Here is a 14,855-nt window from a genome sequence, read left to right as displayed (position 1 = left end):
CGGAAATGCTAGCCAGGTGCTGTTGTGAAACTAACACAGCTGTGATACAAGCTCTGACATACCACAAAGAAATTGTATCAGCTCAGGCCAGCCGTAGTAAAGAGTTAGAGGGGCTGGCAAAGTGGTTAAGACCATGTGCTGCTCTTATAGAGGACCCAACATTGAGTCCCATGTACCAATATCAAGAGACTCATAACTGAATGGAAAAAATGAACTAAAGGGAGGACATGAGTACTGAAGTATGGGGACTTTCATTATAGATATCAGGAAGAAATCAGGCAAGGGGAAGAGTCCAGGCTAAACATGGCCAGCAGACTAAACCTGACCATGAGAAGATAGAGGAGTAGGGGGAGAGCAAGAGAGAAGCCAAAGACCAAGAGAAGCCACCTGGGCCAAGAGACTGAGTTATATAGGGATCTGGTGGGCGTGATGGGACAGGGAGGCGGGGAGTGCAGCCTCTGGGAGGAAGGGGTTTAGGGTAGGGGGCAAGTGCTGGGAAGGAGCCACAGGAACTGAGTGAGACTTATCTCAGGTTTCTTGGAGACCTAACAGCAACCACATGGATCTGATACCCACTTCTGGACTCTGAGAGCACCCATGAAACTGCAGATAAACAAGGAATGCCCATGGCATCTCCTTCATACTGACAGGGAATGTGGCCAAATCATAACTGGATGCTTCTTTCTAGTTTCCTTTGACAAAAATGGCTCTTCTTTTTCTTCTTCTTCTTCATCATCATCTCTTCTTTTTGTTCATCTTCTCAATGATCTTCTTGTCTCTATGCTGCCTAACTCAATGATTCCCAACCCTCAAGGGAATCACACTGGAAAATAACTAGTGCCTGGCTCCCAATTCCAGACTTTATAATTTAATTGGTATGAAAAGCAACCTAGGCATGAAAGGCATTTTCTAAATTAATATTTCTATATTGTGACATTAGTAGATTCACATCTGCCTATAAATAACAATGCCAAGAGACTGCTTATATACTTTATTCAAGTTCCTTTAAAATCAAGAGTGAGACAAGGATGTCCACTCTGTGCTCTTATTCGAGTGTTCAACATCTTAGCTGAAGCAATGGGGGGGGAAAGTAAGGAGAGTAAAGCAGTAAAAGAATAAATCAGAGAATCTCTTTTTACAAATGGCATAAGACTATACTTAAAAGATCCTAAGACTCAACCAAAAAACCCTTAGACATGAAACACACATCCAACAAAATCAACCTATAAAAGCTACTTTCTAAAAATAAATATCAAGAAATAAACCAACATGGTGAAAGACCTACACAATGGATACTTTAAGACACTGAAGAAAGAAAGTGAAGAGGACACCAGGAGATGGAAAGACCACCCATGCTTATGGATTAGCTTAATTAACACTGAGAAACTGTCAATATTGGGGGAGCTATCTATATATTCAATAGAATCCCAAACTAGAAAATGTAATTATCAAATTCCTATGGAAAGGCTCTGGGACCATTACTTCCCACAAGGGTGTGGAAAGGCTGTATGGGACAGAGGTAGGGGAAGATTAGACTTAAACAGTGTTTTCTGGACATGAGGAAGCCACTATACTCATGAACACACAGCAGATGTGGTTGCCTGCTCAAGGTCAGCCTAGTCAATATTCCAACACGGTAGTGAACAGGTACTCAGTAACCGCCACCCCCAACTGAAGAGATGAGGGCTCATGGGAGTTGGTGGATTCTCTGGAAGAAATAGTCCGTTCTCTTTAAGGGTGCCACCCCCAGTAGGTCAGCCTTGCTCCAGCGGATGGCTGCACAACTGTCAGTATATGAACAACACACATTAGAGTCAGTTGGTTATTTATTATAAGTTGTGAGGGGTAAGGAAGTGAGAGTATTCCTTGGAGGAGTGGGGAGAGAGGCAAATGAATATAATAAAAATACACTGTACGTACAAAATTCTCAAAGAATTATTAAAACATTAAACAGATAGAAACAGGCCAAGGCAATCTTAAATAGAAAGAACAATACTGAAGGCATCATAATACTTTGGCTCAAATTATACTACAGAGACACAGTAGCAAAAATAGCATGGCCTGGCACAAAAAAAAAAAGACTTGTTAACTGAAGAAATAGACCCCGAAATAAATGAGACCCAATTTGACAAAGATGTTAAGAATATGTACTGGAGAAAAGCCAACCTCTTTTAGCGAGTGTATTTCGGGGGCTTTCGCAGATCCTGCTTGAGGTGCATTTAAGGCACAGAGACTTCTGTACAGTTTGAAGCTGTTGGCCTTTTGCTGCGGCAGTCTCTCAGCCAGCTGTCTAAGCTTACCCTGACTTCTCTGCCATCCTTTCTCTCCACGTGGTTCTCATTGCCTGCTTCCAGCTCCAACAGGCTTCCTTCTGCCTCCTTCCTGTCCCTTAGAGTCTCCTTGCCTCGGCCTTCCCGGAAGTCCCACCCCCATACTTCCTGCCCCAGCCCTGGCCCTCAGCTCTTTATTATGCAAAAAGCCATATTCCAGTTTGAACCAATCATCAGTAAGACAACGCCAGCTTCATCTCTTAGAATTGATTGCCTTTTGGAACTGGAGGCTGTTTGATCTTCACCACTGGCAGCTTGCTTTTTAATATAATAACCTCAGAGAATTATCTTTTTGGACAGGTGAGGAAGAGCAAGGATTTATGTAAGAAAACTGGTGATGGACCATAGAGATGACAATACCAGATGGGCGGTGGTGGTGCAGGTGCACCAGCAACTGGGAGGCAAAAGCAGGTTGGTCTCTGTTCGAAACCAACATGGTCTACAAAGTCCAGGACAGCCAGGGCTGTTGAGAAACTCTGTCTCAAAAAAAATGTGTGTGTGGGGGGGGGGGGGCACAGAGGAGGAGAAGGAGGAAACGAAGGAAGAAAGGAAAGAGAAATGACTATCAAAATTCTGCCAGTGCTTAGCATATGATGACATAGCAATTAATAACTGAAAATACAAGGGCACACCTTCATTAATGTAAGGGAAGGTCAACCTAACACAAGTGGTTCTGAGGAAGTGTGGCTATGTACATATAAATAATTAAGGTAGATCCATATCTCTCTTCCTGCCCCCAAATCAAAACATATCAAATAACTTAATGTAGAATTGCAAACTCTGAAACTGCTGCATAAGAAACATAAGTAAAAAAGTTTAAGACATAGGTATGGTCAAGGCTTCCTGAAAACATCTTCAGTGGGGATAGAGAACCATCCCAAGAACTGGAAAACTGGACTGCATGAAATTTTTAAAGTTAATATACAGCAAAGGAAGCAATCAGTATAGTGAAGAAACATCCAACAGAATGGGAGAAATATTTGTCTACTATAAATTCAACCAGTGATTTTTATTTTGTTGTTGTTGTTTGTTTATTTTTGGCCTTTTGAGCTGTGTAGCTCTGATTGCCCTGAAATTTTCTCTGTAAATCAGACTGGCCTTGAACTCATAGACTGCCTGCCTCTGCCTTCCCAATGCTGGGAATAAAGACATGCACCACTGCTACCTGGTCCAACATAACCATTGTTCGATTTTCAGATGAGATATAAATTGTATGTGTTCAAAAGGAAGAAAAAATTATAAAGAGAAATGAAAAAATAATATCAGAAAGAAAATTCTTTTCCCTCCTAGAACTTAACTCTTCTGAAAACTGGGACCCAACTCAGTGAGAACTTAAAGCCACGTCTGGAATATACAGATTCATCAATAAAATACACTTATTTTTATTTTACTTCATTTAAAAATTCATTTTACTATTTATGTGTTTCCTCTTTTTTCACTGATTGTTGTAACATAGACATATGTATATGCATATACATTATTCCTAAATATAATCTTCCCAGTCTGTATAATGTTACTTAAATGTATGTTTTCAAGGCAGACCATTGGATATTGGATAAGCAATTGGTATTCCCTGGAGAAGACTATTGATCCCAATTTCTGCATTACTTAGTTGCATGTAGTTTATTGTGTAGGACTGAGAGCTTGTGTTTTTTTCCAAGTTTATTTTGGCATGTTTGTAGTTGTCGTCGTTTTTTGGCTCATGTTTAGGCAGTCATGTTGATGACACTTTACGGGCACAGCTTCTGACATTATAGGTCTCACAGCAAAGTCCTTGACCCTCGGGCTCTTACAATCTTTCCACATCCTCTTCGGAAATGTTCCCTGAGCCGTAGGAATGGGAATTGTATTGTTGATGCAGCCATTGAAACTAGGATCAACAACTCTACATTCTGATTGGTTGTGGCTCTCTGTAATGCTTTCCATGTGTTGCAAAGGGAAGTTTCTTTGATGAAAGGTTAGGACTATACTTATCTGTGGGTATAATGACCGATATTTAGAATGTAGTTAGGGATGGTGCTGGTTTAGTAAGTGATGGTCATAAGTTCTCCTCCAAATTTGTGACTTCATTAGTTGGCTGGGTTTCCAGTACCAGGAATGGTTACCCTCTTGTTAGTAGGGTCTTACATCCAACTAGAGGGTTGTTGGTTACCATTAATGTATGTGTGCCATTACTGCACCCCTGAAGTTATGCCATACTGGTCATTGTGGTTCATAGATATCATAGCTATGTAGGATTGTTGGATGTTTTCCTTCTTTGGAAGATGTTATGGTGCCTTCTGGTAGCTTAAAAGATAGTCCTTGAAGAGGAGCATCCAGGTCAGTTCTGGCTCAGGGGCCTCTGGGTTCTGTGTCTGAAGCTCAGCTGTGTGTTCAGCAATAGGGACTTCCCTTTCACCTCCAGGGTGTAATGAAGGACAATAGCAATAATTTAAAGTGTTTGGGGATTCTCTTAGAGACTCCTGACAAACAACTCGAAAGATGGCTTCACATGCCTGGTGCTGGGGGTTTATTTAGTTAGGTGGTCTTTAAATCTTAGAGGGAATATTGTCAGCCTAGAAGAGAATTTTTCATTTAAACTATATGTGTATACTTATACATGAATTATGTATATTATAGGTTTTTTGAGATGTATTAATGATATGATTACATACGACTTTTTCAAACATCCTTGCTGTTATTTTACCCACCTCTCTCCTTCTGCCCACATAAAATGATTAAAAAAAATTGCTCTGAGATCACATCTTACCCCAGTCATAGTGACTATAATCGTGGAAATAAATGACACCTAATGGTGAGGATGTGGGGAAAGAAGCCACACTCACTGCTGGTAGGGATGGAAAACTGTTCTGCCACAATGGAAATTGGTGTGGAGTTTCCTCAAAAAACTAACACAGTGCTCTTGGATGGATACCCAAGAGCTCTAGGTCCTGGGTCATCACCCAAAAGAGATTATTCTATATCACATTAACGTTCATGTTTACCAGCCTATATGCCCATCCCCACGCTTCTGAGCCTCTCTCTTCTCTTTCCAAGTATCTCTTCTATTTTTAATTATTTCATTTTATTTTTGTTGGGGGGTAGTGTCTTACTTTATACCCCAAATTGGACTAGAGACAAATTTTTAGGCAGTATACTTGCTTCCATGTCCCAAGTGCTAGATTGCAGGTATATGCCCAACTCTTCCTTCTGCGTCCATTTGTTAGTACTCCTTTGAAAGCCGTGGCTGTGCTTTCTTAGATCTCTCTCCAGTCTAGAGGATGCAGGTATCAGCTAATGGCATCTGACATCTGGGCAGTGGCCTCTCCTAGGTTCATTTCACAGTAAATCATGGTCATGGTCAGATCCAAGCATGCCCACCTTTGAGAATAAGCACACACTTTTCTTCTGCTTGGTGGGAACTTCCCCAGCTCCCTCTCTGAATTCTCCCTGGTTCTTCTGTCTCCCTGAAGTTTCTCTGCTTTACTTTTGTGTGCTCTGCCCTTCCCAGCTGGCTGCATTTCTCCATTTGAAGCGGTTGGAGTCACTCATAGAGAAAATTGTGGACCCTGAACTCCAAATTGCTTTGAGTGCTGGTGTTAAACTCGTTCCCTGTGAAGTGAGAGAGCACAGCGAAAGTTTCTGATAGGATGAGGATGGACCAGAAAGCTGATAGGAACACATCTGGAAAAGCCGAGAGAAGACATTGGCTTGGCTGTTTCTGGTGGTTTAAAAGTGAGGCAAGGTCAGAGATCCAACACACATCTTGAGTCTTCATATCTGAACTTTTCACTAGAGCCTGGGAGCATCTAAGCATCTGTCTCAGCTGAGGTCAGATACAAGGCTGAAGGGAAGAGAGAGTCTGAAATCAGTTTTCCAGTCATGGTAGCACACAGCTGGAATCTCAGCGCTCAGGGAAGTCAGACTGGACTTCATAATACATTCAAAGTTAACTGGATTACATTGGAAACCTTGTGCAAAAGGAGCTTGAATTAGAGAGAAGAGGAAATTGGGGGAGAAGAAGGCAGAGGAGAAGAGAGAGGAGGAGGAAGGAAAAGAGAAGAAGGAGGAAAGGTGAAGGATAAAGAGGAGGATGAGGGGAGAGGAAGTAAGGAAGGAGGGGAAAGAAAAAGAGGAAAAAGGTGGAAAGAGGGGGCTGGAGAGATGGCTCAGAGGTTAAGAGCACCGACTGCTCTTCCAAAGGTCATGAGTTCAATTCCCAGCAACCGCATGTTGGCTCACAACCATCTATAACAAGATCTGTATCCATAATAAATAAATAAATCTTAAAAAAAAAAAAGGTAGCGAGAGATGAGGAGGAGGAGGAGCAAGAGGAGGAGGAAGAGGAAGAGGAGGAGGAATCAGATTCTTTGCTACTGAGGTCTCGTGCTAAGGACATACTATAGACAAACCAGGAACTTTTTTTATCATTCCTTTAAACCAGAGATTCCTCCTCCCCCTCCCCCAACACACACACTTCAGAGTTTGAGGTCCCTGGGGACATGTGAGCCGTTGTTGCAGAGAAAAAGAAGAAAAACTAAGAGGAGAAATTTATGATCCCCATTTCCCCTCCCATATCTGAACAAATGTCTCCATTGTTCTCTGTGTTTAACGGTGCCCACTGCAGTGCCCACCACGTCCAAGGGCCACATGGAGGTCAAGCCAAGAGATCCCAAAGTAGGAAACAGTGAGAAAATTGCCACCAAGACAATAGTAATTTAGTTCTGGTCTTTCCATCTGTTAACTGTTTGCTTTTTGAGCAAACCTCTTGACACATTTCATGACTGCATTGACTGGGAAAAATAAGAGCACATACTCTCACTCAATATTACCACAGAAGCACAGCCTATCACAGTCGGTCTTGTTGGCACTGTTATTTTCATTTTTAAAACGTGTGTGTGTGTGTGTGTGTGTGTGTGTGTGTGTGTGTGTGTGTTTTGCCTGCATCTGTGTGTGCCACTTGCGTGCCTGGTGCCCATGGAGACCAGAAGCCAGCATCAGATGCCCTGATGTGTGTGAACTACCATGTGGGTTCTGGGAATCAATCTTGGACTGTCTGGAAGAGCAGCAAGTATTCCTACCCTCTGAGCCATTCCTCCAGCCCTAAATCAGGTAAATCTTACAAACCCCAAAAGTTTCTATGTCTCTAGAAAGTCTAGATCACCCTAGTTTGACTACACTTTCTTGAACTCTGCCCCCCCTCCTTCGTATTTGTAGATTAAAATGAAGCAAGACAATATTGACAAAACTTCCTGACACAAACATTCGCTTTAATTTATAGATACCAATCAAACAAGAGGAACCCTGTGTTTCAAAAGGCCGCCGCTTGCTTCCCCTCAGTGGTCTGCACGTGAATTACAGGAGCCACCTACAGTCTGCATGCTAGAAAGCCCTGAGCACTTGACCAGCAGGCTCTTTTATTTCTGCCTCCTTGGAGCTAAGTGGCTCTGGACTGTGACTTCATCCGATCTTAGTCAGACTGCAACACAAAATGGATTCCAGTTCATCTTCCTTCTTGAGCCTGGCTTTGATGAGGACCACAGGGACCAATGCGAACGCTGTTTGTGGATGAGATTCCCAGGGGAATAGAAGGGCCTGCTGTGTCCTGACACAAAGCACCCAGTGGGATTCGTCTTCTCTTTTGATTTTGTGGTGGATTTTGAACAATGATGCCGATAAAGACAAAATTCCCACCTGGATCCCAACACGGAGGAAACATGAGATTCTGAGAACCACATCCTGGGGCCTTTGAGCGGAGGCTCCATCAAGGCAGAAGGCGCGCAGCCAAGAACGGTGTTCGGTCTTCAAATGTGTCGGGATGTGACGCCTTCTAAAGACGCTTTCCCCACTCTGTCTGCTTCTGAGAGAACAATCAGTTATCTCCTCTTAGTCATCAGACACCACCGTGTCGGAGTCTGACTTTCATGGTTCCTTTGGCTCCGGGGACAATCGAGCCCCTCGCATATTGTCTTCTGGCTTGGCTTATCACAGAGGTGAGTTACATCAGTGCTGCGTGTCCTCTCTCATAGCAACTCTGACGCTACACAGAAAGAAGCAAAAAACCTTCCCTGAGTCGAATCTGGGCCCGTGAAGCTGCGGGGAAGCAGCCGCACACTCTCACGTAGTAGCATTTGTTTCAGTGCTTTGAATCTTTCACTGCAATGTGGAATTTGTCTAGTTATGCGAGCATTTTTGAAGGAAAAGGGTGAGTTAATCATAGAATCTGTCCTGGCATCACAGTAGCCCACTATGGGTTCATTCTGTGAGTAAGGCTCTGGGATGGCTTTGAACCTCTGCAGACCTGGTCTCCTTCAGGACCTCCTGCCTTGCTTCCGGCTGCTCACTGAGTACTGTCCTTTCCTTTGTGGCCGGATTCAGCTGATGGGGAAGAGGATGGCACTGTCTATTTTGTTTGTTGTTTGTTTTTATTGCTTTGTTTTTAATTTCCTCTATTTTTTTCTCCATTCCAAAACACAGAAGGAGGTTGGATTGCAATCATAAGTTCATTTTTACTAGAGGAACCCTAAGTTTCCTTTCGTTGAAAAACAAGTGGGTGAGACAGAGAGAGAGAGAGAGAGAGAGAGAGAGAGAGAGAGAGAGAGAGAGAGAGATCTCAGTTACCCTAGTAACCAGTTTTTTAAAAATTCCCCAAAGCACCTAGTTAAGTTACTTTAAGTTTTCTCCCAGATAAAGTAAAAAGGAGAGAGAGAGAGAGAGAGAGAGAGAGAGAGAGAGAGAGAGAGAGAGAGACAGAGAGAGGGAAGAAAAAGAAGGGAGACAGAGAGAGGGAGGAATGGAAGGAGGGAGAGAGGGAAGGAGGGAGGAGGGCGATGAACGTCCACCTCAGCCTCCAGAGGGCTAGGACTAGAGGCCTGCACCATCATTCCAGGCTTTCTCCAGTGCTTCTACCAGTCTTGGTCTTCGGGTTTCTTGACCCTTGAGAATTTGTGGCTGACCTTGGAGTGTCCTTCATCATCAAGACTTGGTTGCTGGCCAGGCAAGAGCAATCTTGTCCATTCTGCCTGGATTTCCTTGATGTGAGAGGCTTCCTTCCTTGAATGATCTAAACACCTTCCAACTTCCTTTTAGGAGCTGTAGCACATGTAAACCTCTGTCTATGAGCATGAGGATATAACAAATTTAATATTCCTTATTTTTTTAATATCCCAACTCATTTTCCCCTCCAGGCTTCCATATCACCCAATCACAAGTGGTTAATCCATCACTACGGAATTTAGACACACTCTTGCTCTCTCAGTGGTGGTACACCATTTTGTCTGAGTTGCTGTTTATTTATACAGGCCTCTGCTGAGGCCTACCTATTCTGCTCCCCCTTAGACTTTAACCATCTCGGTGACTATTACAACATCCTGTCCCTGAGATTCCCAGTTCCCCCCCCACTCTCCCCTCAATTCTTTATTTTCTTTGAGGTGCCTAGGATAAATCTCTTGTCCCCCCCCCCCACACACACACACACAGTGCTGGGGAGAGTGAACATTTGTCATCAATGAAACATCATTTTCTCTTCAGCTCTTGGTTGCAGAGGTCCCATGGGTTCTTTCAGGCCTGTGTCAGAACCTTTTAGATCTAAAGCAGAGGGAAAACTGAAGGCTGAGGATTGGAGAAGTCACAGCAGGCAGGCAATCTCAAAGGAAATCATAATTCCTGGCCAAATACATTCAGAGCCTGGATTGAGGCTGGAGAATTCCAACAAACAGCCAAGGCACCCAGAGCTTAGGGCCAACAGGATAGGATGCTGCCTCTGTTTGCCTCTCTCTCCCATGATGCAGTGTTGGCCTCTCTATGCAGACTTGACCCTGCATATACCAGTGCCCTGGTCCCTGACAGCTGTGGAAGGAACAGGGCCCAAGGAGAGAAGTTCAAGACGGCACAGAACACAGCCCAGCAACTTCAAGGGGGAAAGAAACCATCATAGGAGTCAGTGGGGAATGCGAGCACACAGGCTGAAAGGCTCAATGCCCTTGGACCACAGACCATCCATTGCTTTACTAGACTTTTCAAGACACACATTGGGAGACACAATCATAATGATTTGCAAGATGTCAGAAGAAGCATAAATCTCAAGTTCAGAATGCCTCCTTTACTTAAAATTAATTTATGTATTTGCCTCACATCCTGACTACAGTTTCCTCTCCTTCTTCTCTTGCCAGTCTTTCCTCCCTCTCTCCCCTCCCTCCCATCCACTACTCCTCTCTTTCTCTTCAGAAAAGGGGAGGCCTACCATGAATATCAACCAGTCTTAGCATATTGAGTTACAGTAAGACCAGGCATGTATCCTATGAGGCTAGCCAGGGCACCCCAGTAGGGTAAAAGGGTCCCAAAGGCAGGCAACAGAGTCAGCAACAGACTTTACTCCTGCTGTTAGGAGTCCCACAGGAAGACCGAACTACACAACTGTTACACATGTGCAGAAGGCCTAGGTCAGTCCCATGCGTGTTCCCCTGGTTGGCAGTGCAGTCTCTGTGAGGCCCTTTGGGCCCAGGTTAGTTGATTCTGTAGGTTTTCTTGTGGTATCCTTGATCCCTCTGGCTCATACAATCCTTCCTTTGTCCTCTTCCACAGGATTCCTCAGGCTCCCCTTAATGTTCGGCTGTGGATTTCCGCATCTGTTTCCACCCGTTGCTGAGTGAAGCTTATCTGATGAGGGTCAGTTTTCCCCTAGCAATTCCTAACCTAGGAATCTTGATGAGCACTGCTTTGCACAGAAGTTACATGAGAGACACATTTCAGGATCTTTCCAAGACATTTTTATTTGTGCTCCAGGTTGGCAGGAGACTTCTAAGATTTGGTGGCTCTAAATAGTTTCTTCTCCTCTTTTTGGTTTGGTTTTTTTGAGACAGGGTTCTCTGTATAGCTCTGGCTGTCCTGAAATTCACTCTGTGGATCAGACTGGCCTCAAACTCAGGGATCCATCTTCCTCTGGGATTTAAGGCATGCAGCACCAGCCCTGACTAAAGTATGTTCTCAATCACATGCTACAAGACGTAGAAGGTTTTAAAGTGAAGCTTCTGGGCTTGCTTAGCATAGCAGAGGCCTAGCATCCATTCCCCAAAACCTTGTATCTGTATTTGTTCTACTTACCAGAAAAGAAGAGAAGGAGAAAAAAGGGAAAAGGGAAATACATAGGGAGCAATGACCATGACCAAAGATGGTATTTCCACAAAGAGCCAGCATTCCCAGAGGCTGTGAAGTCATTAAAGTGTTTGAAGCCAATCACAGGAGACAAGGACTTTGTCTGAAAGACTTGAGTATCTCAGAAAAGAACTGACAAAAAGGGTGGCACAAAACAAAGACACTTCTGAAGAGCAAAGGTAACAATCACCAGAGTGAAGAGAAATCCTAAGAATGTGGAAAACACCTTTGTCAACTATGAATCAGACAGAGGACCAATGCATAGAATATATAAAGAACTGCAAAAACCAACCTTCCCAACACCCAGTTAGTAAGTAGTCTAAGGTGCTGAATAATTCTCAAAAGAAGAGACAGAAATGATTCAAATATTTGAAAAAGTGTGTAATACTTAGCCATCAGGGAAGCATAAAACTGCTTTGAGAGCCCATCTCACCCCAGTAAGACTGGCTATTTTCTTTTTTCTTTCTTCTTTCTTTCTTTCTTTCTTTCTTTTCTTCTTCTTCTTCTTTTTTTTTTTTTTTTTTTTTTTTTTGTTGTTGTTGTTGTTGCAGTTTTTTGCAACAGGGTTTTTCTGTGTAGCCTTGGCTGTCCTGAAACTCACTCTGTATACCAGGTTTGCCTTGAACTCACAAAAATCCACCTGCCTCTGCCTCCTGAGTGCTGGGATCAAAGGTGTATACCATGACCACTCAACTCAGAATTGCTATCATCAAGAAAACATCATCTTGGTGGACTTTTCCTTTGATGAGTATGAAGAGTCCTTCCCCATCTCCTTTGATTAGCTTTGGTTTGAAGTCTATTTTGTTAGATATTAGAATAGCTATATCAGTGTGATCCTTTTGTCCATTTGATTGGAAAATCTTTTTTGAATACCCTTATGTAGTGTCTATCTTTGACATTGAGGTGTGTTTCTTGTATGCAGCAGAAGGATGGATCTTGTTCTTGCATCCATTCTGTTAGCCTGTGTCATTTTACTGGAGAACTGAGTCCACTGATGTTAAGAGGTATTAATAACCAATGATTGTTAATTCCTGTTATTTTGGTGGTGGTGGTGGTGGTGGTGGTGGTGATAGTATGTGTGTGTGTGTGTGTGTGTGTGTGTGTGTGTGTGTGTGTGTGTTTCCCTTCTTTTGATTTTGTTGGTGTGAGATTATCTATTTCCTGTGTTTTTATGGCTATAGTTAACCTCCTTGGGCTGGAATTTTCTTTCTAATACCTTCTGTGGGGCTGGATTTGTGGATAGATACTGTTTAAATTCGATTAAATCATGGAAATATCTTACTTTCTCAGTATTGTAGTCTAGGCTGGCATCTATGGTCTTTTAAAATCTGCAAGACATCTGTCCAGGTCTTTCTGGTTTTTAGAGTCTCTGTTGAGAAGTCAGGTGCAATTCTCATAGTTACTTGGCCTTTTTCCCTTGCTGCTTTTAATATTCTGTCTTTTTTTCTGGATGTTTAGTGTTTTGATTATGTGGCAGGGCTTTGTTTTCTGGTTCAGACTACTTGGTATTCTACAAGCTTCTTGTCTCTTTATAGACAAGGTTAGGACTTTTTTTCTTCTATGATTTTATTAAAAAATATTTTTCTGGGCCTCTGAGCTATGATTATCTTCTTTTTCTTTTCCTATTATTCTTAGGTTTGGTCTTTTCAGAATGTCCCAGATTTCCTAGATATTTTGTGTCAGGAACTTTTTTTTACTTAATTTTTTTGATTGATGTATCAATTTCTTCTATTGTATCTTCTTCACCGAGAATCTCTCATCTATAGCTTGTATGCTTGTGTCTGTAGTTCCTGTTTACTTACCTATATTTTTCATCTCCAGGATTCTCTGAGTTTGTGGTTTTTTTCTTTTTTTTTTTTTTTCTTTTTTTGCTTTTGTTTCCCTTTCCTTCACCTGTTTGTTTTTCTGTGGCTTTTAAAAAGTGATTTATTCATTTACTAACATTGTTTAATAGTGCTTTCTTGGATTTCTTTAAGGGATTCATTCATTTCTTTTTTTAAAGACCTCTATCATCAGAGACCAAGGAGTCAAACAGGACTGGTTAAAAAAAGTCAATGAAATTATTCCTAATGATATTCTGCTATACTTGTAGACATAATTATCATCAGAAAGATGATCCAACAAATAATGGGATCCAACAAACAAAAGGGTTCCCTGTGGAAGCGGGGAAGAAAAGACTATAGAAGCCATAGGGGTCAAGGACACCACAAGAAAACCAACAGAATCAACTAAGCAAGGTTAAGAGGGGCTCACAGAAACTGAACTGACCACCAGAATGCATGAGTAGTTCTGACCTAGGTCCTCTGCATATATGCTTGGTGTTTCTGTGGAACTCCTAACAGTGGGAATGAGGGTTGCCTCTGATTTTTTTGCCTGCTTTTGGGACCTTTTTCCTCCTACAGGGTTGCCTCCTCCGGCCTTAATATGAGGGATGTGCCTAGTCTAATTGCAACTTGATATGCCAAGTTTGGTTGATATCCCTGGGAGGCCTGCCCTTTCCTGAATGGAAACTAAGGGGCAGTGAATCTGAGGGAGACAGAAAGTAGAGGGATGAGACTGGGAGCAAAGGAGGGATGGCAAACTGTGGTCAGGATGTAATATATGAGAAAAGAATAAAATGAGAAAAATAAAACAATTACTGGTAAGGATGTGGAGAGAGAAAAGCCTTATTCACTGCTGGTGGGAATGTGACCTCGTTCAGACAGTATAGAAATCACATGATTTTTTTTTAAAACAGATATATGATAGACCCAGATATATCACTCCTGGAGATATATATATATATATATATATATATATGCAAGGGAATCGAAATCAATCCACCACAGAGATATTAGCACATCGGTTATTCCTACACTCCTCCCAGTTGCCAGGAAATGAAACCATTCTAGATCTCCATCAACAGATGAATATACAGGGGAACTGTGAGTGTATGCAAGCTTGCTCATCACACACACACACACACACACACACACGGGTAAGGGGATGGTATATAGCTTGAAAAGGATCATGAGGACAGAAAGTCATCTTAAGGGAAGGAGGAAAGAGAGAGGGTAGTGGAATGCATGTGGTAAGAAGGCAAAGGGTCAGAATAGCCACACTAAACAGTTGTTTTGCTGACCGGGCGTAGTGTGAAACTGTCTTCTAAGTATTTGTGGTTATAACCGTACATTGGTGCTGCTCTCAGCTTCGTTCAGCAAAGCTTCTGTCTGTAGCAGGCAACAGCTAACGCACAGGCTCCTGACTCCTCAGGGTGCTCAGCGTGACTAGATGTGTTTGGCCCTGGCAGCATATTTGTATCATAGCCTTGCCCACCCTCAGGACTCAGGGAACACAGCAGAGGAGGGGAAAGGAAGAGTGTAAGAGGCAGAGGAGCAGAGGGAATGCTCTCGA

Source organism: Acomys minous (assembly GCF_964271855.1).
Source record: "Acomys minous genome assembly, chromosome: 13".
Classification (NCBI taxonomy): domain Eukaryota; kingdom Metazoa; phylum Chordata; class Mammalia; order Rodentia; family Muridae; genus Acomys; species Acomys minous.
This window is presented reverse-complemented; position numbering follows the sequence as displayed.